Source organism: Aulostomus chinensis, chromosome 4 (assembly GCF_037954235.1).
Source record: "Aulostomus chinensis isolate RoL2024-O1b breed Wild chromosome 4, RoL_Achi_v1.0, whole genome shotgun sequence".
NCBI lineage: Eukaryota > Metazoa > Chordata > Actinopteri > Syngnathiformes > Aulostomidae > Aulostomus > Aulostomus chinensis.
Genome location: NC_141323.1, coordinates 32,276,920 through 32,296,555, shown reverse-complemented (window position 1 = coordinate 32,296,555; position 19,636 = coordinate 32,276,920). Strand labels below are relative to the sequence as shown.

General features: G+C 46.5%; 31 non-coding genes and 10 pseudogenes across 31 annotated transcripts; all 41 read left to right on the top strand.

The window, feature by feature from the left end:
• The first annotated feature begins 957 nt into the window (after positions 1-957).
• LOC147267232 (5S ribosomal RNA) lies at positions 958-1,066 on the top strand (annotated as a pseudogene).
• Positions 1,067-1,376: 310 nt separating this feature from the next.
• Positions 1,377-1,495, top strand: LOC147267231 (5S ribosomal RNA). Its single transcript, XR_015114150.1, has one exon. It is a non-coding gene; the product is annotated as a 5S ribosomal RNA (ribosomal RNA).
• A 311-nt stretch (positions 1,496-1,806) lies between these two features.
• LOC147267230 (5S ribosomal RNA) lies at positions 1,807-1,925 on the top strand (annotated as a pseudogene).
• A 309-nt stretch (positions 1,926-2,234) lies between these two features.
• On the top strand, positions 2,235-2,353 carry LOC147267229 (5S ribosomal RNA). Its single transcript, XR_015114772.1, has one exon. It is a non-coding gene; the product is annotated as a 5S ribosomal RNA (ribosomal RNA).
• Positions 2,354-2,663: 310 nt separating this feature from the next.
• LOC147267228 (5S ribosomal RNA) lies at positions 2,664-2,782 on the top strand (annotated as a pseudogene).
• A 309-nt stretch (positions 2,783-3,091) lies between these two features.
• Positions 3,092-3,210, top strand: LOC147267227 (5S ribosomal RNA). Its single transcript, XR_015114289.1, has one exon. It is a non-coding gene; the product is annotated as a 5S ribosomal RNA (ribosomal RNA).
• A 728-nt stretch (positions 3,211-3,938) lies between these two features.
• On the top strand, positions 3,939-4,057 carry LOC147267226 (5S ribosomal RNA). Its single transcript, XR_015114149.1, has one exon. It is a non-coding gene; the product is annotated as a 5S ribosomal RNA (ribosomal RNA).
• Positions 4,058-4,366: 309 nt separating this feature from the next.
• On the top strand, positions 4,367-4,485 carry LOC147267225 (5S ribosomal RNA). The gene has a single exon (XR_015115263.1). It is a non-coding gene; the product is annotated as a 5S ribosomal RNA (ribosomal RNA).
• Positions 4,486-4,795: 310 nt separating this feature from the next.
• LOC147267224 (5S ribosomal RNA) lies at positions 4,796-4,914 on the top strand. Its single transcript, XR_015114761.1, has one exon. It is a non-coding gene; the product is annotated as a 5S ribosomal RNA (ribosomal RNA).
• A 310-nt stretch (positions 4,915-5,224) lies between these two features.
• Positions 5,225-5,343, top strand: LOC147267223 (5S ribosomal RNA; annotated as a pseudogene).
• Positions 5,344-5,652: 309 nt separating this feature from the next.
• Positions 5,653-5,771, top strand: LOC147267222 (5S ribosomal RNA). Its single transcript, XR_015115490.1, has one exon. It is a non-coding gene; the product is annotated as a 5S ribosomal RNA (ribosomal RNA).
• Positions 5,772-6,081: 310 nt separating this feature from the next.
• Positions 6,082-6,200, top strand: LOC147267221 (5S ribosomal RNA; annotated as a pseudogene).
• Positions 6,201-6,509: 309 nt separating this feature from the next.
• LOC147267220 (5S ribosomal RNA) lies at positions 6,510-6,628 on the top strand. The gene has a single exon (XR_015114288.1). It is a non-coding gene; the product is annotated as a 5S ribosomal RNA (ribosomal RNA).
• Positions 6,629-7,356: 728 nt separating this feature from the next.
• On the top strand, positions 7,357-7,475 carry LOC147267219 (5S ribosomal RNA). The gene has a single exon (XR_015114148.1). It is a non-coding gene; the product is annotated as a 5S ribosomal RNA (ribosomal RNA).
• A 309-nt stretch (positions 7,476-7,784) lies between these two features.
• LOC147267218 (5S ribosomal RNA) lies at positions 7,785-7,903 on the top strand. Its single transcript, XR_015115262.1, has one exon. It is a non-coding gene; the product is annotated as a 5S ribosomal RNA (ribosomal RNA).
• A 310-nt stretch (positions 7,904-8,213) lies between these two features.
• LOC147267217 (5S ribosomal RNA) lies at positions 8,214-8,332 on the top strand. Its single transcript, XR_015114750.1, has one exon. It is a non-coding gene; the product is annotated as a 5S ribosomal RNA (ribosomal RNA).
• Positions 8,333-8,642: 310 nt separating this feature from the next.
• LOC147267216 (5S ribosomal RNA) lies at positions 8,643-8,761 on the top strand (annotated as a pseudogene).
• Positions 8,762-9,070: 309 nt separating this feature from the next.
• Positions 9,071-9,189, top strand: LOC147267215 (5S ribosomal RNA). Its single transcript, XR_015114777.1, has one exon. It is a non-coding gene; the product is annotated as a 5S ribosomal RNA (ribosomal RNA).
• A 728-nt stretch (positions 9,190-9,917) lies between these two features.
• On the top strand, positions 9,918-10,036 carry LOC147267214 (5S ribosomal RNA). The gene has a single exon (XR_015114146.1). It is a non-coding gene; the product is annotated as a 5S ribosomal RNA (ribosomal RNA).
• A 309-nt stretch (positions 10,037-10,345) lies between these two features.
• On the top strand, positions 10,346-10,464 carry LOC147267213 (5S ribosomal RNA). Its single transcript, XR_015115261.1, has one exon. It is a non-coding gene; the product is annotated as a 5S ribosomal RNA (ribosomal RNA).
• Positions 10,465-10,773: 309 nt separating this feature from the next.
• Positions 10,774-10,892, top strand: LOC147267212 (5S ribosomal RNA). Its single transcript, XR_015112844.1, has one exon. It is a non-coding gene; the product is annotated as a 5S ribosomal RNA (ribosomal RNA).
• Positions 10,893-11,203: 311 nt separating this feature from the next.
• On the top strand, positions 11,204-11,322 carry LOC147267211 (5S ribosomal RNA). Its single transcript, XR_015115538.1, has one exon. It is a non-coding gene; the product is annotated as a 5S ribosomal RNA (ribosomal RNA).
• Positions 11,323-11,631: 309 nt separating this feature from the next.
• On the top strand, positions 11,632-11,750 carry LOC147267210 (5S ribosomal RNA). The gene has a single exon (XR_015114172.1). It is a non-coding gene; the product is annotated as a 5S ribosomal RNA (ribosomal RNA).
• A 309-nt stretch (positions 11,751-12,059) lies between these two features.
• On the top strand, positions 12,060-12,178 carry LOC147267209 (5S ribosomal RNA). The gene has a single exon (XR_015115260.1). It is a non-coding gene; the product is annotated as a 5S ribosomal RNA (ribosomal RNA).
• A 309-nt stretch (positions 12,179-12,487) lies between these two features.
• On the top strand, positions 12,488-12,606 carry LOC147267208 (5S ribosomal RNA). The gene has a single exon (XR_015112843.1). It is a non-coding gene; the product is annotated as a 5S ribosomal RNA (ribosomal RNA).
• Positions 12,607-12,917: 311 nt separating this feature from the next.
• Positions 12,918-13,036, top strand: LOC147267207 (5S ribosomal RNA). The gene has a single exon (XR_015115537.1). It is a non-coding gene; the product is annotated as a 5S ribosomal RNA (ribosomal RNA).
• Positions 13,037-13,345: 309 nt separating this feature from the next.
• LOC147267206 (5S ribosomal RNA) lies at positions 13,346-13,464 on the top strand (annotated as a pseudogene).
• Positions 13,465-13,773: 309 nt separating this feature from the next.
• On the top strand, positions 13,774-13,892 carry LOC147267205 (5S ribosomal RNA). The gene has a single exon (XR_015112841.1). It is a non-coding gene; the product is annotated as a 5S ribosomal RNA (ribosomal RNA).
• Positions 13,893-14,203: 311 nt separating this feature from the next.
• Positions 14,204-14,322, top strand: LOC147267204 (5S ribosomal RNA). Its single transcript, XR_015114145.1, has one exon. It is a non-coding gene; the product is annotated as a 5S ribosomal RNA (ribosomal RNA).
• Positions 14,323-14,631: 309 nt separating this feature from the next.
• LOC147267203 (5S ribosomal RNA) lies at positions 14,632-14,750 on the top strand. The gene has a single exon (XR_015115259.1). It is a non-coding gene; the product is annotated as a 5S ribosomal RNA (ribosomal RNA).
• A 309-nt stretch (positions 14,751-15,059) lies between these two features.
• LOC147267202 (5S ribosomal RNA) lies at positions 15,060-15,178 on the top strand. The gene has a single exon (XR_015112840.1). It is a non-coding gene; the product is annotated as a 5S ribosomal RNA (ribosomal RNA).
• Positions 15,179-15,489: 311 nt separating this feature from the next.
• On the top strand, positions 15,490-15,608 carry LOC147267201 (5S ribosomal RNA). The gene has a single exon (XR_015113077.1). It is a non-coding gene; the product is annotated as a 5S ribosomal RNA (ribosomal RNA).
• Positions 15,609-15,917: 309 nt separating this feature from the next.
• On the top strand, positions 15,918-16,036 carry LOC147267200 (5S ribosomal RNA; annotated as a pseudogene).
• Positions 16,037-16,345: 309 nt separating this feature from the next.
• On the top strand, positions 16,346-16,464 carry LOC147267199 (5S ribosomal RNA). The gene has a single exon (XR_015114144.1). It is a non-coding gene; the product is annotated as a 5S ribosomal RNA (ribosomal RNA).
• A 309-nt stretch (positions 16,465-16,773) lies between these two features.
• On the top strand, positions 16,774-16,892 carry LOC147267198 (5S ribosomal RNA). Its single transcript, XR_015115258.1, has one exon. It is a non-coding gene; the product is annotated as a 5S ribosomal RNA (ribosomal RNA).
• Positions 16,893-17,201: 309 nt separating this feature from the next.
• LOC147267197 (5S ribosomal RNA) lies at positions 17,202-17,320 on the top strand. Its single transcript, XR_015112838.1, has one exon. It is a non-coding gene; the product is annotated as a 5S ribosomal RNA (ribosomal RNA).
• Positions 17,321-17,631: 311 nt separating this feature from the next.
• Positions 17,632-17,750, top strand: LOC147267196 (5S ribosomal RNA). The gene has a single exon (XR_015113009.1). It is a non-coding gene; the product is annotated as a 5S ribosomal RNA (ribosomal RNA).
• A 309-nt stretch (positions 17,751-18,059) lies between these two features.
• LOC147267195 (5S ribosomal RNA) lies at positions 18,060-18,178 on the top strand (annotated as a pseudogene).
• A 309-nt stretch (positions 18,179-18,487) lies between these two features.
• LOC147267194 (5S ribosomal RNA) lies at positions 18,488-18,606 on the top strand (annotated as a pseudogene).
• A 309-nt stretch (positions 18,607-18,915) lies between these two features.
• On the top strand, positions 18,916-19,034 carry LOC147267193 (5S ribosomal RNA). Its single transcript, XR_015115405.1, has one exon. It is a non-coding gene; the product is annotated as a 5S ribosomal RNA (ribosomal RNA).
• Positions 19,035-19,343: 309 nt separating this feature from the next.
• LOC147267192 (5S ribosomal RNA) lies at positions 19,344-19,462 on the top strand. The gene has a single exon (XR_015112946.1). It is a non-coding gene; the product is annotated as a 5S ribosomal RNA (ribosomal RNA).
• The last annotated feature ends 174 nt before the right edge of the window (positions 19,463-19,636 follow it).

Genomic DNA, 19,636 nt, shown 5'->3' with positions numbered 1-19,636 from the left:
GTGTTTGGATTGTGACTTCCACCGCCATTGCCATTACCATTCAGACTCTCATCCTCCATTCCCGTTCTCCCCCTTCTAATAAAACCCTGGATTTTTGAGGACTAACATACACATGCACTTGCTTTTATTGTGTGCTCAGCTGCGAGTGAAGCGGCCATTACAGTTGTGAAGCCCCGACCGCACACGAGCTTCAATAAACAGGCCTGAAACAGGTAAAAATTAAATTTAAGGTGTTTCATATGAATGTGTGTGTGCCCACAGGTAAAATATTGAGTTTTAGTTGTTGTAAATTAAAGAATACCGGTTTAGAAGGTAACTTAAGGATTCTGAAAGGGATTAAATATGATGTATATTTTTAAAAAACAAAAGGGTTATCTTTTGTAGAGGAAACTTTTTTTCCTTACAATTGAGGTGTAAAGGATGACTTGAGGGTATTTTATGTGAAACTATCCAACTAAAAAAGATTTTTATTTTCAGTGAAACGAAAGTTCAGAACCAAGAAAGACACTGTTTGTTTTGTTTTGAAAATCCTCTTACTCATTGTTAATAATTTAGTTCATTGTATTTTTATAATACTAGAATATATTCAATTTTTATTTCATCCATCTCTGTGAACAAGTACCTGTGAAGGATTAATTTGCAATTCTTTTAACTTCAGCTTGAGGAAAGGGCAGCTTTGAGTCTTTGGGGACCAGCATGAGCGAGCTTCCCTCACGCACTTCTTCTTGAAGCGCCTTTCCGCAGCTTTGAAATTGAATGTCATGCAGCGTGTAATTTGAAGAAGACAGATGGAAGATGCAGTACTTTTCTCTAGATGACATCAACATTCTTTTCTTTATATTGACAGGACACCTATTTGGCGTGTGAAAAGTCCCTCAGGCTGTTGCGCATCACATTTTTTCTGAGGTTGTAAAGTGAGTGAAATGGATATAGAGCCCATGTATGTCAGAGTCAAGGGCTTACGGCCTTACCACTCTGAACTTGCCGGATCTCGGAAGCTAAGCAGGGTCGGGCCTGGTTAGTACTTGGATGGGAGACCGCCTGGGAATACCAGGTGCTGTAAGCTTTTTTGTTTCATTGTGAGGAAAGGGCAGCTTTGAGTCTTTGGGGACCAGCATGAGCGAGCTTCCCTCACACACCTTTTCTTGAAGTGCCTTTCGCAGCTTTGAAATTGAATGTCATGCAGCGTGTAATTTGAAGTAGACAGATGGCAGATGCAGTAGTTTTCTCTCGATGACATTAACATTCTTTTCGTTGTATTGACAGGACACCTATTTGGCGTGTGAAAAAACCCTGAGGCTGTTGCGCATCACTTTTTTTCTGAGGTTGTAAAGTGTGTGAAATGGATATAGAGCCCATGTGTGTCACAGTCAAGGGCTTACGGCCATACCACTCTGAACACGCCCGATCTCGTCTGATCTCGGAAGCTTAGCAGGGTCGGGCCTGGTTAGTACTTGGATGGAAGACCGCCTGGGAATACCAGGTGCTGTAAGCTATTTTGTTTCTTTGTGAGGAAAGGGCAGCTTTGAGTCTTTGGGGACCAGCATGAGCGAGCTTCCCTCACACACCTTTTCTTGAAGCGCCTTTCTGCAGCTTTGAAATTGAATGTCATGCAGCGTGTAATTTGAAGTAGACAGATGGCAGATGCAGTACTTTTCTCTAGATGACATCAACATTCTTTTCTTTGTATTGACAGGACACCTATTTGGCGTTTGAAAAGACCGTGAGGCTGTTGCACGTCACTTTTTTTCTGAGGTTGTAAAGTGAGTGAAATGGATATAGAGCCCATGTGTATATGAGTCAAGGGCTTACGGCCATCCCACTCTGAACACGCCCGATCTCGTCTGATCTCGGAAGCTTAGCAGGGTCGGGCCTGGTTAGTACTTGGATGGAAGACCGCCTGGGAATACCAGGTGCTCTAAGCTTTTTTGTTTCATTGTGAGGAAAGGGCCGCTTTGAGTCTTTGGGGACCAGCAAGAGCGAGCTTCCCTCACACACCTTTTCTTGAAGCGCCCTCTGCAGCTTTGGAATGGAATTTCATGCAGTGGTTAATTTGAAGAAGACAGATGGCAGATGCAGTACTTTTCTCTCGATGACATCAACATTCTTTTCTTTTATTGACAGGACACCGATTTGGCGTGTGAAAAGACCCTGAGGCTGTTGGGCATCACTTTTTTTCTGAGGTTGTAAAGTGTGTGAAATGGATATAGAGCCCATGTTTGTAAGAGTAAAGGGCTTACGGCCATACCACTCTGAACACGCCCGATCTCGTCTGATCTCGGAAGCTAAGCAGGGTCGGGCCTGGTTAGTACTTGGATGGGAGACCGCCTGGGAATACCAGGTGCTGTAAGCTTTTTTGTTTCATTGTGAGGAAAGGGCAGCTTTGAGTGTTTGGGGACCAGCATGAGCGAGCTTCCCTCACACACCTTTTCTTGAAGCGCCCTCCACAGCTTTCGAATGGAATGTCATGCAGTGTGTAATTTGAAGTAGACAGATTGCAGATGCAGTACTTTTCTCTAGATGACATCAACATTCTTTTCTTTGCATTGACAGGACAACTATTTGGTGTGTAAAAAGACCGTGAGGCTGTTGCACATCACATTTTTTTTGAGGTTTTAAAGTGAGTGAAATGGATATAGAGCCCATGTGTCTGAGAGTCAAGGGCTTATGGCCATACCACTCTGAACACGCCCGATCTCGTCTGATCTCGGAAGCTTAGCAGGGTCGGGCCTGGTTAGTACTTGGATGGAAGGCCGCCTGGGAATACCAGGTGCTGGAAGCTTTTTTGTTTCATTGTGAGGAAAGGGCCGCTTTGAGTCTTTGGGGACCAGTATGAGCGAGCTTCCCTCACACACCTTTTCTTGAAGCGCCCTCTGCAGCTTTGGAAAGGAATTTCATGCAGTGGTTAATTTGAAGAAGACAGATGGCAGATGCAGTACTTTTCTCTCGATGACATCAACATTCTTTTCTTTTATTGACAGGACACCGATTTGGCGTGTGAAAAGACCCTGAGGCTGTTGCGCATCACTTTTTTTCTGAGGTTGTAAAGTGTGTGAAATGGATATAGAGCCCATGTGTGTCAGAGTCAAGGGCTTACGGCCATACCACTCTGAACACGCCCGATCTCGTCTGATCTCGGAAGCTAAGCAGGGTCGGGACTGGTTAGTACTTGGATGGAAGACCGCCTGGGAATACCAGATGCTGTAAGCTTTTTTGTTTCTTTGTGAGGAAAGGGCCGCTTTGAGTCTTTTGGGACCAGCATGAGCGAGCTTCCCTCACACACCTTTTCTTGAAGCGCCCTCCGCAGCTTTGGAATGGAATGTCATGCAGTGGTTAATTTGAATAAGACAGATGGCAGATGCAGTACTTTTCTCTCGATGACATCAACATTCTTTTCTTTTATTGACAGGACACGTATTTGGCGTGTGAAAAGACCGTGAGGCTGTTGCGCATCACTTTTTTTCTGAGGTTGTAAAGTGTGTGAAATGGATATAGAGCCCATGTGTGTCAGAGTCAGGGGCTTACGGCCATACCATTCTGAACTCGTCTGATCGCGGAAACTAAGCAGGGTCGGGCCTGGATAGTACTTGGATGGGAGACCGCCTGGAAATACCAGTTGCTGTAAGCTTTTTGGTTTCATTGTGAGGAAAGGGCCGCTTTGAGTCTTTGGGGACCAGCATGAGCGAGCTTCCCTCACACACCTTTTCTTGAAGCGCCCTCCACAGCTTTGGAATGGAATGTCATGCAGTGTGTAATTTGAAGTAGACAGATTGCAGATGCAGTACTTTTCTCGAGATGACATCAACATTCTTTTCTTTGTATTGACAGGACAACTATTTGGTGTGTAAAAAGACCGTGAGGCTGTTGCACATCACATTTTTTTTGAGGTTGTAAAGTGAGTGAAATGGATATAGAGCCCATGTGTGTGAGAGTCAAGGGCTTACGGCCATACCACTCTGAACACGCCCGATCTCGTCTGATCTCGGAAGCTTAGCAGGGTCGGGCCTGGTTAGTACTTGGATGGAAGACCGCCTGGGAATACCAGGTGCTGTAAGCTTTTTTGTTTCATTGTGAGGAAAGGGCCGCTTTGAGACTTTGGGGACCAGCATGAGCGAGCTTCCCTCACACACCTTTTCTTGAAGCGCCCTCTGCAGCTTTGGAATGGAATTTCATGCAGTGGTTAATTTGAAGAAGACAGATGGCAGATGCAGTTCTTTTCTCTCGATGACATCAACATTCTTTTGTTTTATTGACAGGACACCGATTTGGCGTGTGAAAAGACCCTGAGGCTTTTGCGCATCACTTTTTTTCTGAGGTTGTAAAGTGTGTGAAATGGATATAGAGCCCATGTGTGTGAGAGTCAAGGGCTTACGGCCATACCACTCTGAACACGCCCGATCTCGTCTGATCTCGGAAGCTTAGCAGGGTCGGGCCTGGTTAGTACTTGGATGGAAGACCGCCTGGGAATACCAGATGCTGTAAGCTTTTTTGTTTCTTTGTGAGGAAAGGGCCGCTTTGAGTCTTTGGGGACCAGCATGAGCGAGCTTCCCTCACACACCTTTTCTTGAAGCGCCCTCCGCAGCTTTGGAATGGAATGTCATGCAGTGGTTAATTTGAAGAAGACAGATGGCAGATGCAGTACTTTTCTCTAGATGACATCAACATTCTTTTCTTTGTATTGACAGGACAACTATTTGGTGTGTAAAAAGACTGTGAGGCTGTTGCACATCACATTTTTTTTGAGGTTGTAAAGTGAGTGAAATGGATATAGAGCCCATGTGTGTGAGAGTCAAGGGCTTACGGCCATACCACTCTGAACACGCCCGATCTCGTCTGATCTCGGAAGCTAAGCAGGGTCGGGCCTGGTTAGTACTTGGATGGGAGACCGCCTGGGAATACCAGGTGCTGTAAGCTTTTTTGTTTCATTGTGAGGAAAGGGCAGCTTTGAGTGTTTGGGGACCAGCATGAGCGAGCTTCCCTCACACACCTTTTCTTGAAGCGCCCTCCACAGCTTTCGAATGGAATGTCATGCAGTGTGTAATTTGAAGTAGACAGATTGCAGATGCAGTACTTTTCTCTAGATGACATCAACATTCTTTTCTTTGTATTGACAGGACACCTATTTGGCGTTTGAAAAGACCGTGAGGCTGTTGCACGTCACTTTTTTTCTGAGGTTGTAAAGTGAGTGAAATGGATATAGAGCCCATGTGTATATGAGTCAAGGGCTTACGGCCATCCCACTCTGAACACGCCCGATCTCGTCTGATCTCGGAAGCTTAGCAGGGTCGGGCCTGGTTAGTACTTGGATGGAAGACCGCCTGGGAATACCAGGTGCTCTAAGCTTTTTTGTTTCATTGTGAGGAAAGGGCCGCTTTGAGTCTTTGGGGACCAGCAAGAGCGAGCTTCCCTCACACACCTTTTCTTGAAGCGCCCTCTGCAGCTTTGGAATGGAATTTCATGCAGTGGTTAATTTGAAGAAGACAGATGGCAGATGCAGTACTTTTCTCTCGATGACATCAACATTCTTTTCTTTTATTGACAGGACACCGATTTGGCGTGTGAAAAGACCCTGAGGCTGTTGGGCATCACTTTTTTTCTGAGGTTGTAAAGTGTGTGAAATGGATATAGAGCCCATGTTTGTAAGAGTAAAGGGCTTACGGCCATACCACTCTGAACACGCCCGATCTCGTCTGACCTCGGAAGCTAAGCAGGGTCGGGCCTGGTTAGTACTTGGATGGGAGACCGCCTGGGAATACCAGGTGCTGTAAGCTTTTTTGTTTCATTGTGAGGAAAGGGCAGCTTTGAGTGTTTGGGGACCAGCATGAGCGAGCTTCCCTCACACACCTTTTCTTGAAGCGCCCTCCACAGCTTTCGAATGGAATGTCATGCAGTGTGTAATTTGAAGTAGACAGATTGCAGATGCAGTACTTTTCTCTAGATGACATCAACATTCTTTTCTTTGCATTGACAGGACAACTATTTGGTGTGTAAAAAGACCGTGAGGCTGTTGCACATCACATTTTTTTTGAGGTTTTAAAGTGAGTGAAATGGATATAGAGCCCATGTGTCTGAGAGTCAAGGGCTTATGGCCATACCACTCTGAACACGCCCGATCTCGTCTGATCTCGGAAGCTTAGCAGGGTCGGGCCTGGTTAGTACTTGGATGGAAGGCCGCCTGGGAATACCAGGTGCTGGAAGCTTTTTTGTTTCATTGTGAGGAAAGGGCCGCTTTGAGTCTTTGGGGACCAGTATGAGCGAGCTTCCCTCACACACCTTTTCTTGAAGCGCCCTCTGCAGCTTTGGAAAGGAATTTCATGCAGTGGTTAATTTGAAGAAGACAGATGGCAGATGCAGTACTTTTCTCTCGATGACATCAACATTCTTTTCTTTTATTGACAGGACACCGATTTGGCGTGTGAAAAGACCCTGAGGCTGTTGCGCATCACTTTTTTTCTGAGGTTGTAAAGTGTGTGAAATGGATATAGAGCCCATGTGTGTCAGAGTCAAGGGCTTACGGCCATACCACTCTGAACACGCCCGATCTCGTCTGATCTCGGAAGCTAAGCAGGGTCGGGACTGGTTAGTACTTGGATGGAAGACCGCCTGGGAATACCAGATGCTGTAAGCTTTTTTGTTTCTTTGTGAGGAAAGGGCCGCTTTGAGTCTTTTGGGACCAGCATGAGCGAGCTTCCCTCACACACCTTTTCTTGAAGCGCCCTCCGCAGCTTTGGAATGGAATGTCATGCAGTGGTTAATTTGAATAAGACAGATGGCAGATGCAGTACTTTTCTCTCGATGACATCAACATTCTTTTCTTTTATTGACAGGACACGTATTTGGCGTGTGAAAAGACCGTGAGGCTGTTGCGCATCACTTTTTTTCTGAGGTTGTAAAGTGTGTGAAATGGATATAGAGCCCATGTGTGTCAGAGTCAGGGGCTTACGGCCATACCATTCTGAACTCGTCTGATCGCGGAAACTAAGCAGGGTCGGGCCTGGATAGTACTTGGATGGGAGACCGCCTGGAAATACCAGTTGCTGTAAGCTTTTTGGTTTCATTGTGAGGAAAGGGCCGCTTTGAGTCTTTGGGGACCAGCATGAGCGAGCTTCCCTCACACACCTTTTCTTGAAGCGCCCTCCACAGCTTTGGAATGGAATGTCATGCAGTGTGTAATTTGAAGTAGACAGATTGCAGATGCAGTACTTTTCTCGAGATGACATCAACATTCTTTTCTTTGTATTGACAGGACAACTATTTGGTGTGTAAAAAGACCGTGAGGCTGTTGCACATCACATTTTTTTTGAGGTTGTAAAGTGAGTGAAATGGATATAGAGCCCATGTGTGTGAGAGTCAAGGGCTTACGGCCATACCACTCTGAACACGCCCGATCTCGTCTGATCTCGGAAGCTTAGCAGGGTCGGGCCTGGTTAGTACTTGGATGGAAGACCGCCTGGGAATACCAGGTGCTGTAAGCTTTTTTGTTTCATTGTGAGGAAAGGGCCGCTTTGAGACTTTGGGGACCAGCATGAGCGAGCTTCCCTCACACACCTTTTCTTGAAGCGCCCTCTGCAGCTTTGGAATGGAATTTCATGCAGTGGTTAATTTGAAGAAGACAGATGGCAGATGCAGTTCTTTTCTCTCGATGACATCAACATTCTTTTGTTTTATTGACAGGACACCGATTTGGCGTGTGAAAAGACCCTGAGGCTTTTGCGCATCACTTTTTTTCTGAGGTTGTAAAGTGTGTGAAATGGATATAGAGCCCATGTGTGTGAGAGTCAAGGGCTTACGGCCATACCACTCTGAACACGCCCGATCTCGTCTGATCTCGGAAGCTTAGCAGGGTCGGGCCTGGTTAGTACTTGGATGGAAGACCGCCTGGGAATACCAGATGCTGTAAGCTTTTTTGTTTCTTTGTGAGGAAAGGGCCGCTTTGAGTCTTTGGGGACCAGCATGAGCGAGCTTCCCTCACACACCTTTTCTTGAAGCGCCCTCCGCAGCTTTGGAATGGAATGTCATGCAGTGGTTAATTTGAAGAAGACAGATGGCAGATGCAGTACTTTTCTCTAGATGACATCAACATTCTTTTCTTTGTATTGACAGGACAACTATTTGGTGTGTAAAAAGACTGTGAGGCTGTTGCACATCACATTTTTTTTGAGGTTGTAAAGTGAGTGAAATGGATATAGAGCCCATGTGTGTGAGAGTCAAGGGCTTACGGCCATACCACTCTGAACACGCCCGATCTCGTCTGATCTCGGAAGCTAAGCAGGGTCGGGCCTGGTTAGTACTTGGATGGGAGACCGCCTGGGAATACCAGGTGCTGTAAGCTTTTTTGTTTCATTGTGAGGAAAGGGCAGCTTTGAGTGTTTGGGGACCAGCATGAGCGAGCTTCCCTCACACACCTTTTCTTGAAGCGCCCTCCACAGCTTTCGAATGGAATGTCATGCAGTGTGTAATTTGAAGTAGACAGATTGCAGATGCAGTACTTTTCTCTAGATGACATCAACATTCTTTTCTTTGCATTGACAGGACAACTATTTGGTGTGTAAAAAGACCGTGAGGCTGTTGCACATCACATTTTTTTTGAGGTTTTAAAGTGAGTGAAATGGATATAGAGCCCATGTGTCTGAGAGTCAAGGGCTTACGGCCATACCACTCTGAACACGCCCGATCTCGTCTGATCTCGGAAGCTTAGCAGGGTCGGGCCTGGGTAGTACTTGGATGGAAGGCCGCCTGGGAATACCAGGTGCTGGAAGCTTTTTTGTTTCATTGTGAGGAAAGGGCCGCTTTGAGTCTTTGGGGACCAGTATGAGCGAGCTTCCCTCACACACCTTTTCTTGAAGCGCCCTCTGCAGCTTTGGAAAGGAATTTCATGCAGTGGTTAATTTGAAGAAGACAGATGGCAGATGCAGTACTTTTCTCTCGATGACATCAACATTCTTTTCTTTTATTGACAGGACACCGATTTGGCGTGTGAAAAGACCCTGAGGCTGTTGCGCATCACTTTTTTTCTGAGGTTGTAAAGTGTGTGAAATGGATATAGAGCCCATGTGTGTCAGAGTCAAGGGCTTACGGCCATACCACTCTGAACACGCCCGATCTCGTCTGATCTCGGAAGCTAAGCAGGGTCGGGACTGGTTAGTACTTGGATGGAAGACCGCCTGGGAATACCAGATACTGTAAGCTTTTTTGTTTCTTTGTGAGGAAAGGGCCGCTTTGAGTCTTTTGGGACCAGCATGAGCGAGCTTCCCTCACACACCTTTTCTTGAAGCGCCCTCCGCAGCTTTGGAATGGAATGTCATGCAGTGGTTAATTTGAATAAGACAGATGGCAGATGCAGTACTTTTCTCTCGATGACATCAACATTCTTTTCTTTTATTGACAGGACACGTATTTGGCGTGTGAAAAGACCGTGAGGCTGTTGCGCATCACTTTTTTTCTGAGGTTGTAAAGTGTGTGAAATGGATATAGAGCCCATGTGTGTCAGAGTCAGGGGCTTACGGCCATACCATTCTGAACTCGTCTGATCGCGGAAACTAAGCAGGGTCGGGCCTGGATAGTACTTGGATGGGAGACCGCCTGGAAATACCAGTTGCTGTAAGCTTTTTGGTTTCATTGTGAGGAAAGGGCCGCTTTGAGTCTTTGGGGACCAGCATGAGCGAGCTTCCCTCACACACCTTTTCTTGAAGCGCCCTCCACAGCTTTGGAATGGAATGTCATGCAGTGTGTAATTTGAAGTAGACAGATTGCAGATGCAGTACTTTTCTCGAGATGACATCAACATTCTTTTCTTTGTATTGACAGGACAACTATTTGGTGTGTAAAAAGACCGTGAGGCTGTTGCACATCACATTTTTTTTGAGGTTGTAAAGTGAGTGAAATGGATATAGAGCCCATGTGTGTGAGAGTCAAGGGCTTACGGCCATACCACTCTGAACACGCCCGATCTCGTCTGATCTCGGAAGCTTAGCAGGGTCGGGCCTGGTTAGTACTTGGATGGAAGACCGCCTGGGAATACCAGGTGCTGTAAGCTTTTTTGTTTCATTGTGAGGAAAGGGCCGCTTTGAGACTTTGGGGACCAGCATGAGCGAGCTTCCCTCACACACCTTTTCTTGAAGCGCCCTCTGCAGCTTTGGAATGGAATTTCATGCAGTGGTTAATTTGAAGAAGACAGATGGCAGATGCAGTTCTTTTCTCTCGATGACATCAACATTCTTTTGTTTTATTGACAGGACACCGATTTGGCGTGTGAAAAGACCCTGAGGCTTTTGCGCATCACTTTTTTTCTGAGGTTGTAAAGTGTGTGAAATGGATATAGAGCCCATGTGTGTGAGAGTCAAGGGCTTACGGCCATACCACTCTGAACACGCCCGATCTCGTCTGATCTCGGAAGCTTAGCAGGGTCGGGCCTGGTTAGTACTTGGATGGAAGACCGCCTGGGAATACCAGATGCTGTAAGCTTTTTTGTTTCTTTGTGAGGAAAGGGCCGCTTTGAGTCTTTGGGGACCAGCATGAGCGAGCTTCCCTCACACACCTTTTCTTGAAACGCCCTCCGCAGCTTTGGAATGGAATGTCATGCAGTGGTTAATTTGAAGAAGACAGATGGCAGATGCAGTACTTTTCTCTCGATGACATCAACATTCTTTTCTTTTATTGACAGGACACGTATTTGGCGTGTGAAAAGACCCTGAGGCTGTTGCGCATCACTTTTTTTCTGAGGTTGTAAAGTGTGTGAAATGGATATAGAGCCCATGTGTGTGAGAGTCAAGTGCTTACGGCCATACCACTCTGAACACGCCCGATCTCGTCTGATCTTGGAAGCTAAGCAGGGTCGGGCCTGGTTAGTACTTGGATGGGAGACCGCCTGGGAATACCAGGTGCTGTAAGCTTTTTTGTTTCATTGTGAGGAAAGGGCAGCTTTGAGTGTTTGGGGACCAGCATGAGCGAGCTTCCCTCACACACCTTTTCTTGAAGCGCCCTCCACAGCTTTCGAATGGAATGTCATGCAGTGTGTAATTTGAAGTAGACAGATTTCAGATGCAGTACTTTTCTCGAGATGACATCAACATTCTTTTCTTGTTATTGACAGGACAACTATTTGGTGTGTAAAAAGACCGTGAGGCTGTTGCACATCACATTTTTTTTTGAGGTTGTAAAGTGAGTGAAATGGATTTAGAGCCCATGTGTGTGAGAGGCAAGGGCTTACGGCCATACCACTCTGAACACGCCCGATCTCGTCTGATCTCGGAAGCTAAGCAGGGTTGGGCCTGGTTAGTACTTGGATGGTAGACCGCCTGGGAATACCAGGTGCTGTAAGCTTTTTTGTTTCATTGTGAGGAAAGGGCAGCTTTGAGTGTTTGGGGACCAGCATGAGCGAGCTTCCCTCACACACCTTTTCTTGAAGCGCCCTCCACAGCTTTGGAATGGAATTTCATGCAGTGGTTAATTTGAAGAAGACAGATTGCAGATGCAGTACTTTTCTCTCGATGACATCAACATTCTTTTCTTTTATTGACAGGACACCGATTTGGTGTGTAAAATGACCGTGAGGCTGTTGCGCATCACTTTTTTTCTGAGGTTGTAAATTGTGTGAAATGGATATAGAGCCCATGTGTGTGAGAGTCAAGGGCTTACGGCCATACCACTCTGAACACGCCCGATCTCGTCTGATCTCGGAAGCTTAGCAGGGTCGGGCCTGGTTAGTACTTGGATGGAAGACCGCCTGGGAACACCAGGTGCTGTAAGCTTTTTTGTTTCATTGTGAGGAATGGGCCGCTTTGAGACTTTGGGGACCAGCATGAGCGAGCTTCCCTCACACACCTTTTCTTGAAGGGCCCTCTGCAGCTTTGGAATGGAATTTCATGCAGTGGTTAATTTGAAGAAGACAGATGGAAGATGCAGTACTTTTCTCTCGATGACATCAACATTCTTTTGTTTTATTGACAGGACACCGATTTGGCGTGTGAAAAGACCCTGAGGCTGTTGCGCATCACTTTTTTTCTGAGGTTGTAAAGTGTGTGAAATGGATATAGAGCCCATGTGTGTGAGAGTCAAGGGCTTACGGCCATACCACTCTGAACACGCCCGATCTCGTCTGATCTCGGAAGCTTAGCAGGGTCGGGCCTGGTTAGTACTTGGATGGAAGACCGCCTGGGAATACCAGATGCTGTAAGCTTTTTTGTTTCTTTGTGAGGAAAGGGCCGCTTTGAGTCTTTGGGGACCAGCATGAGCGAGCTTCCCTCACACACCTTTTCTTGAAGCGCCCTCCGCAGCTTTGGAATGGAATGTCATGCAGTGGTTAATTTGAAGAAGACAGATGGCAGATGCAGTACTTTTCTCTCGATGACATCAACATTCTTTTCTTTTATTGACAGGACACGTATTTGGCGTGTGAAAAGACCCTGAGGCTGTTGCGCATCACTTTTTTTCTGAGGTTGTAAAGTGTGTGAAATGGATATAGAGCCCATGTGTGTGAGAGTCAAGGGCTTACGGCCATACCACTCTGAACACGCCCGATCTCGTCTGATCTTGGAAGCTAAGCAGGGTCGGGCCTGGTTAGTACTTGGATGGGAGACCGCCTGGGAATACCAGGTGCTGTAAGCTTTTTTGTTTCATTGTGAGGAAAGGGCAGCTTTGAGTGTTTGGGGACCAGCATGAGCGAGCTTCCCTCACACACCTTTTCTTGAAGCGCCCTCCACAGCTTTCGAATGGAATGTCATGCAGTGTGTAATTTGAAGTAGACAGATTTCAGATGCAGTACTTTTCTCGAGATGACATCAACATTCTTTTCTTGATATTGACAGGACAACTATTTGGTGTGTAAAAAGACCGTGAGGCTGTTGCACATCACATTTTTTTTTGAGGTTGTAAAGTGAGTGAAATGGATTTAGAGCCCATGTGTGTGAGAGGCAAGGGCTTACGGCCATACCACTCTGAACACGCCCGATCTCGTCTGATCTCGGAAGCTAAGCAGGGTTGGGCCTGGTTAGTACTTGGATGGTAGACCGCCTGGGAATACCAGGTGCTGTAAGCTTTTTTGTTTCATTGTGAGGAAAGGGCAGCTTTGAGTGTTTGGGGACCAGCATGAGCGAGCTTCCCTCACACACCTTTTCTTGAAGCGCCCTCCACAGCTTTGGAATGGAATGTCATGCAGTGGTTAATTTGAAGTAGACAGATGGCAGATGCAGTACTTTTCTCTAGATGACATCAACATTCTTTTCTTTTATTGACAGGACACCGATTTGGCGTGTGAAAAGACCCTGAGGCTGTTGCGCATCACTTTTTTTCTGAGGTTGTAAATTGTGTGAAATGGATATAGAGCCCATGTGTGTCAGAGTCAAAGGCTTATGGCCATACTACTCTGAACACGCCCGCTCTCGTCTGATCTTGGAAGCTAAGCAGGGTCGGGCCTGGTTAGTACTTGGATCGAAGACTGCCTGGGAATACCAGGTGTTGTAAGCTTTTTTGTTTCATTGTGAGGAAAGGGCCGCTTTGAGTCTTTGGGGACCAGCATGAGCGAGCTTCCCTCACACACCTTTTCTTGAAGCGCCCTCTGCAGCTTTGGAATGGAATTTCATGCAGTGGTTAATTTGAAGAAGACAGATTGCAGATGCAGTACTTTTCTCTCGATGACATCAACATTCTTTTCTTTTATTGACAGGACACCGATTTGGTGTGTAAAATGACCGTGAGGCTTTTGCGCATCACTTTTTTTCTGAGGTTGTAAATTGTGTGAAATGGATATAGAGCCCATGTGTGTGAGAGTCAAGTGCTTACGGCCATACCACTCTGAACACGCCCGATCTCGTCTGATCTTGGAAGCTAAGCAGGGTCGGGCCTGGTTAGTACTTGGATGGGAGACCGCCTGGGAATACCAGGTGCTGTAAGCTTTTTTGTTTCATTGTGAGGAAAGGGCAGCTTTGAGTGTTTGGGGACCAGCATGAGCGAGCTTCCCTCACACACCTTTTCTTGAAGCGCCCTCCACAGCTTTCGAATGGAATGTCATGCAGTGTGTAATTTGAAGTAGACAGATTTCAGATGCAGTACTTTTCTCGAGATGACATCAACATTCTTTTCTTGATATTGACAGGACAACTATTTGGTGTGTAAAAAGACCGTGAGGCTGTTGCACATCACATTTTTTTTTGAGGTTGTAAAGTGAGTGAAATGGATTTAGAGCCCATGTGTGTGAGAGGCAAGGGCTTACGGCCATACCACTCTGAACACGCCCGATCTCGTCTGATCTCGGAAGCTTAGCAGGGTCGGGCCTGGTTAGTACTTGGATGGAAGACCGCCTGGGAATACCAGGTGCTGTAAGCTTTTTTGTTTCATTGTGAGGAATGGGCCGCTTTGAGACTTTGGGGACCAGCATGAGCGAGCTTCCCTCACACACCTTTTCTTGAAGGGCCCTCTGCAGCTTTGGAATGGAATTTCATGCAGTGGTTAATTTGAAGAAGACAGATGGAAGATGCAGTACTTTTCTCTCGATGACATCAACATTCTTTTGTTTTATTGACAGGACACCGATTTGGCGTGTGAAAAGACCCTGAGGCTGTTGCGCATCACTTTTTTTCTGAGGTTGTAAAGTGTGTGAAATGGATATAGAGCCCATGTGTGTGAGAGTCAAGGGCTTACGGCCATACCACTCTGAACACGCCCGATCTCGTCTGATCTCGGAAGCTTAGCAGGGTCGGGCCTGGTTAGTACTTGGATGGAAGACCGCCTGGGAATACCAGATGCTGTAAGCTTTTTTGTTTCTTTGTGAGGAAAGGGCCGCTTTGAGTCTTTGGGGACCAGCATGAGCGAGCTTCCCTCACACACCTTTTCTTGAAGCGCCCTCCGCAGCTTTGGAATGGAATGTCATGCAGTGGTTAATTTGAAGAAGACAGATGGCAGATGCAGTACTTTTCTCTCGATGACATCAACATTCTTTTCTTTTATTGACAGGACACGTATTTGGCGTGTGAAAAGACCCTGAGGCTGTTGCGCATCACTTTTTTTCTGAGGTTGTAAAGTGTGTGAAATGGATATAGAGCCCATGTGTGTGAGAGTCAAGGGCTTACGGCCATACCACTCTGAACACGCCCGATCTCGTCTGATCTTGGAAGCTAAGCAGGGTCGGGCCTGGTTAGTACTTGGATGGGAGACCGCCTGGGAATACCAGGTGCTGTAAGCTTTTTTGTTTCATTGTGAGGAAAGGGCAGCTTTGAGTGTTTGGGGACCAGCATGAGCGAGCTTCCCTCACACACCTTTTCTTGAAGCGCCCTCCACAGCTTTCGAATGGAATGTCATGCAGTGTGTAATTTGAAGTAGACAGATTTCAGATGCAGTACTTTTCTCGAGATGACATCAACATTCTTTTCTTGATATTGACAGGACAACTATTTGGTGTGTAAAAAGACCGTGAGGCTGTTGCACATCACATTTTTTTTTGAGGTTGTAAAGTGAGTGAAATGGATTTAGAGCCCATGTGTGTGAGAGGCAAGGGCTTACGGCCATACCACTCTGAACACGCCCGATCTCGTCTGATCTCGGAAGCTAAGCAGGGTTGGGCCTGGTTAGTACTTGGATGGTAGACTGCCTGGGAATACCAGGTGCTGTAAGCTTTTTTGTTTCATTGTGAGGAAAGGGCAGCTTTGAGTGTTTGGGGACCAGCATGAGCGAGCTTCCCTCACACACCTTTTCTTGAAGCGCCCTCCACAGCTTTGGAATGGAATGTCATGCAGTGGTTAATTTGAAGTAGACAGATGGCAGATGCAGTACTTTTCTCTAGATGACATCAACATTCTTTTCTTTTATTGACAGGACACCGATTTGGCGTGTGAAAAGACCCTGAGGCTGTTGCGCATCACTTTTTTTCTGAGGTTGTAAATTGTGTGAAATGGATATAGAGCCCATGTGTGTCAGAGTCAAAGGCTTATGGCCATACTACTCTGAACACGCCCGCTCTCGTCTGATCTTGGAAGCTAAGCAGGGTCGGGCCTGGTTAGTACTTGGATCGAAGACTGCCTGGGAATACCAGGTGTTGTAAGCTTTTTTGTTTCATTGTGAGGAAAGGGCCGCTTTGAGTCTTTGGGGACCAGCATGAGCGAGCTTCCCTCACACACCTTTTCTTGAAGCGCCCTCTGCAGCTTTGGAATGGAATTTCATGCAGTGGTTAATTTGAAGAAGACAGATTGCAGATGCAGTACTTTTCTCTCGATGACATCAACATTCTTTTCTTTTATTGACAGGACACCGATTTGGTGTGTAAAATGACCGTGAGGCTGTTGCGCATCACTTTTTTTCTGAGGTTGTAAATTGTGTGAAATGGATATAGAGCCCATGTGTGTGAGAGTCAAGGGCTTACGGCCATACCACTCTGAACACGCCCGATCTCGTCTGATCTCGGAAGCTTAGCAGGGTCGGGCCTGGTTAGTACTTGGATGGAAGACCGCCTGGGAATACCAGGTGCTGTAAGCTTTTTTGTTTCATTGTGAGGAATGGGCCGCTTTGAGACTTTGGGGACCAGCATGAGCGAGCTTCCCTCACACACCTTTTCTTGAAGGGCCCTCTGCAGCTTTGGAATGGAATTTCATGCAGTGGTTAATTTGAAGAAGACAGATGGAAGATGCAGTACTTTTCTCTCGATGACATCAACATTCTTTTGTTTTATTGACAGGACACCGATTTGGCGTGTGAAAAGACCCTGAGGCTGTTGCGCATCACTTTTTTTCTGAGGTTGTAAAGTGTGTGAAATGGATATAGAGCCCATGTGTGTGAGAGTCAAGGGCTTACGGCCATACCACTCTGAACACGCCCGATCTCGTCTGATCTCGGAAGCTTAGCAGGGTCGGGCCTGGTTAGTACTTGGATGGAAGACCGCCTGGGAATACCAGATGCTGTAAGCTTTTTTGTTTCTTTGTGAGGAAAGGGCCGCTTTGAGTCTTTGGGGACCAGCATGAGCGAGCTTCCCTCACACACCTTTTCTTGAAGCGCCCTCCGCAGCTTTGGAATGGAATGTCATGCAGTGGTTAATTTGAAGAAGACAGATGGCAGATGCAGTACTTTTCTCTCGATGACATCAACATTCTTTTCTTTTATTGACAGGACACGTATTTGGCGTGTGAAAAGACCCTGAGGCTGTTGCGCATCACTTTTTTTCTGAGGTTGTAAAGTGTGTGAAATGGATATAGAGCCCATGTGTGTCAGAGTCAAAGGCTTACGGCCATACCACTCTGAACACGCCCGATCTCGTCTGATCTTGGAAGCTAAGCAGGGTCGGGCCTGGTTAGTACTTGGATGGGAGACCGCCTGGGAATACCAGGTGCTGTAAGCTTTTTTGTTTCATTGTGAGGAAAGGGCAGCTTTGAGTGTTTGGGGACCAGCATGAGCGAGCTTCCCTCACACACCTTTTCTTGAAGCGCCCTCCACAGCTTTCGAATGGAATGTCATGCAGTGTGTAATTTGAAGTAGACAGATTTCAGATGCAGTACTTTTCTCGAGATGACATCAACATTCTTTTCTTGATATTGACAGGACAACTATTTGGTGTGTAAAAAGACCGTGAGGCTGTTGCACATCACATTTTTTTTTGAGGTTGTAAAGTGAGTGAAATGGATTTAGAGCCCATGTGTGTGAGAGGCAAGGGCTTACGGCCATACCACTCTGAACACGCCCGATCTCGTCTGATCTCGGAAGCTTAGCAGGGTTGGGCCTGGTTAGTACTTGGATGGGAGACCGCCTGGGAATACCAGGTGCTGTAAGCTTTTTTGTTTCATTGTGAGGAAAGGGCAGCTTTGAGTGTTTGGGGACCAGCATGAGCGAGCTTCCCTCACACACCTTTTCTTGAAGCGCCCTCCACAGCTTTGGAATGGAATGTCATGCAGTGGTTAATTTGAAGTAGACAGATGGCAGATGCAGTACTTTTCTCTAGATGACATCAACATTCTTTTCTTTTATTGACAGGACACCGATTTGGCGTGTGAAAAGACCCTGAGGCTGTTGCGCATCACTTTTTTTCTGAGGTTGTAAATTGTGTGAAATGGATATAGAGCCCATGTGTGTCAGAGTCAAAGGCTTATGGCCGTACTACTCTGAACACGCCCGCTCTCGTCTGATCTTGGAAGCTAAGCAGGGTCGGGCCTGGTTAGTACTTGGATCGAAGACCGCCTGGGAATACCAGGTGTTGTAAGCTTTTTTGTTTCATTGTGAGGAAAGGGCCGCTTTGAGTCTTTGGGGACCAGCATGAGCAAGCTTCTCTCACACACCTTTTCTTGAAGCGCCCTCTGCAGCTTTGGAATGGAATTTCATGCAGTGGTTAATTTGAAGAAGACAGATGGCAGATGCAGTACTTTTCTCTCGATGACATCAACATTCTTTTCTTTTATTGACAGGACACCGATTTGGTGTGTGAAAAGGCCGTGAGGCTGTTGCACATCACATTTTTTTTGAGGTTGTAAAGTGAGTGAAATGGATATAGAGCCCATGTGTGTGAGTGTCAAGGGCTTACGGCCATACCACTATGAACACGCCCGATCTCGTCTGATCTCGGAAGCTTAGCAGGGTCGGGCCTGGTTAGTACTTGGATGGAAGACCGCCTGGGAATACCAGGTGCTGTAAGATTTTTTGTTTCATTGTGAGGAAAGGGCCGCTTTGAGACTTTGGGGACCAGCATGAGCGAGCTTCCCTCACACACCTTTTCTTGAAGGGCCCTCTGCAGCTTTGGAATGGAATTTCATGCAGTGGTTAATTTGAAGAAGACAGATGGCAGATGCAGTACTTTTCTCTCGATGACATCAACATTCTTTTGTTTTATTGACAGGACACCGATTTGGCGTGTGAAAAGACCCTGAGGCTGTTGCGCATCACTTTTTTTCTGAGGTTGTAAAGTGTGTGAAATGGATATAGAGCCCATGTGTGTGAGAGTCAAGAGCTTACGGCCATACCACTATGAACACGCCCGATCTCGTCTGATCTCGGAAGCTCAGCAGGGTTGGGCCTGGTTAGTACTTGGATGGAAGACTGCCTGGGAATACCAGGTGCTGTAAGCTTTTTTATTTATTTGTGAGGAAAGGGCAGCTTTGAGTCTTTGGGGACCAGCATGAGCGAGCTTCCCTCACACACCTTTTCTTGAAGCGCCCTCCACAGCTTTGGAATGGAATGTCATGCAGTGGTTAATTTGAAGTAGACAGATGGCAGATGCAGTACTTTTCTCTAGATGACATCAACATTCTTTTCTTTTATTGACAGGACACCTATTTGGCGTGTGAAAAGACCCTGAGGCTGTTGCGCTTCACTTTTTTTCTGAGGTTGTAAATTGTGTGAAATGGATATAGAGCCCATGTGTGTCAGAGTCAAGGGCTTACGGCCATACCACTCTGAACACGCCCGATCTCGTCTGATCTCGGAAGCTAAGCAGGGTTGGGCCTGGTTAGTACTTGGATGGGAGACCGCCTGGGAATACCAGGTGCTGTAAGCTTTTTTGTTTCATTGTGAGGAAAGGGCAGCTTTTAGTGTTTGGGGACCAGCATGAGCGAGCTTCCCTCACACACCTTTTCTTGAAGCGCCCTCCACAGCTTTGGAATGGAATGTCATGCAGTGGTTAATTTGAAGTAGACAGATGGCAGATGCAGTACTTTTCTCTAGATGACAT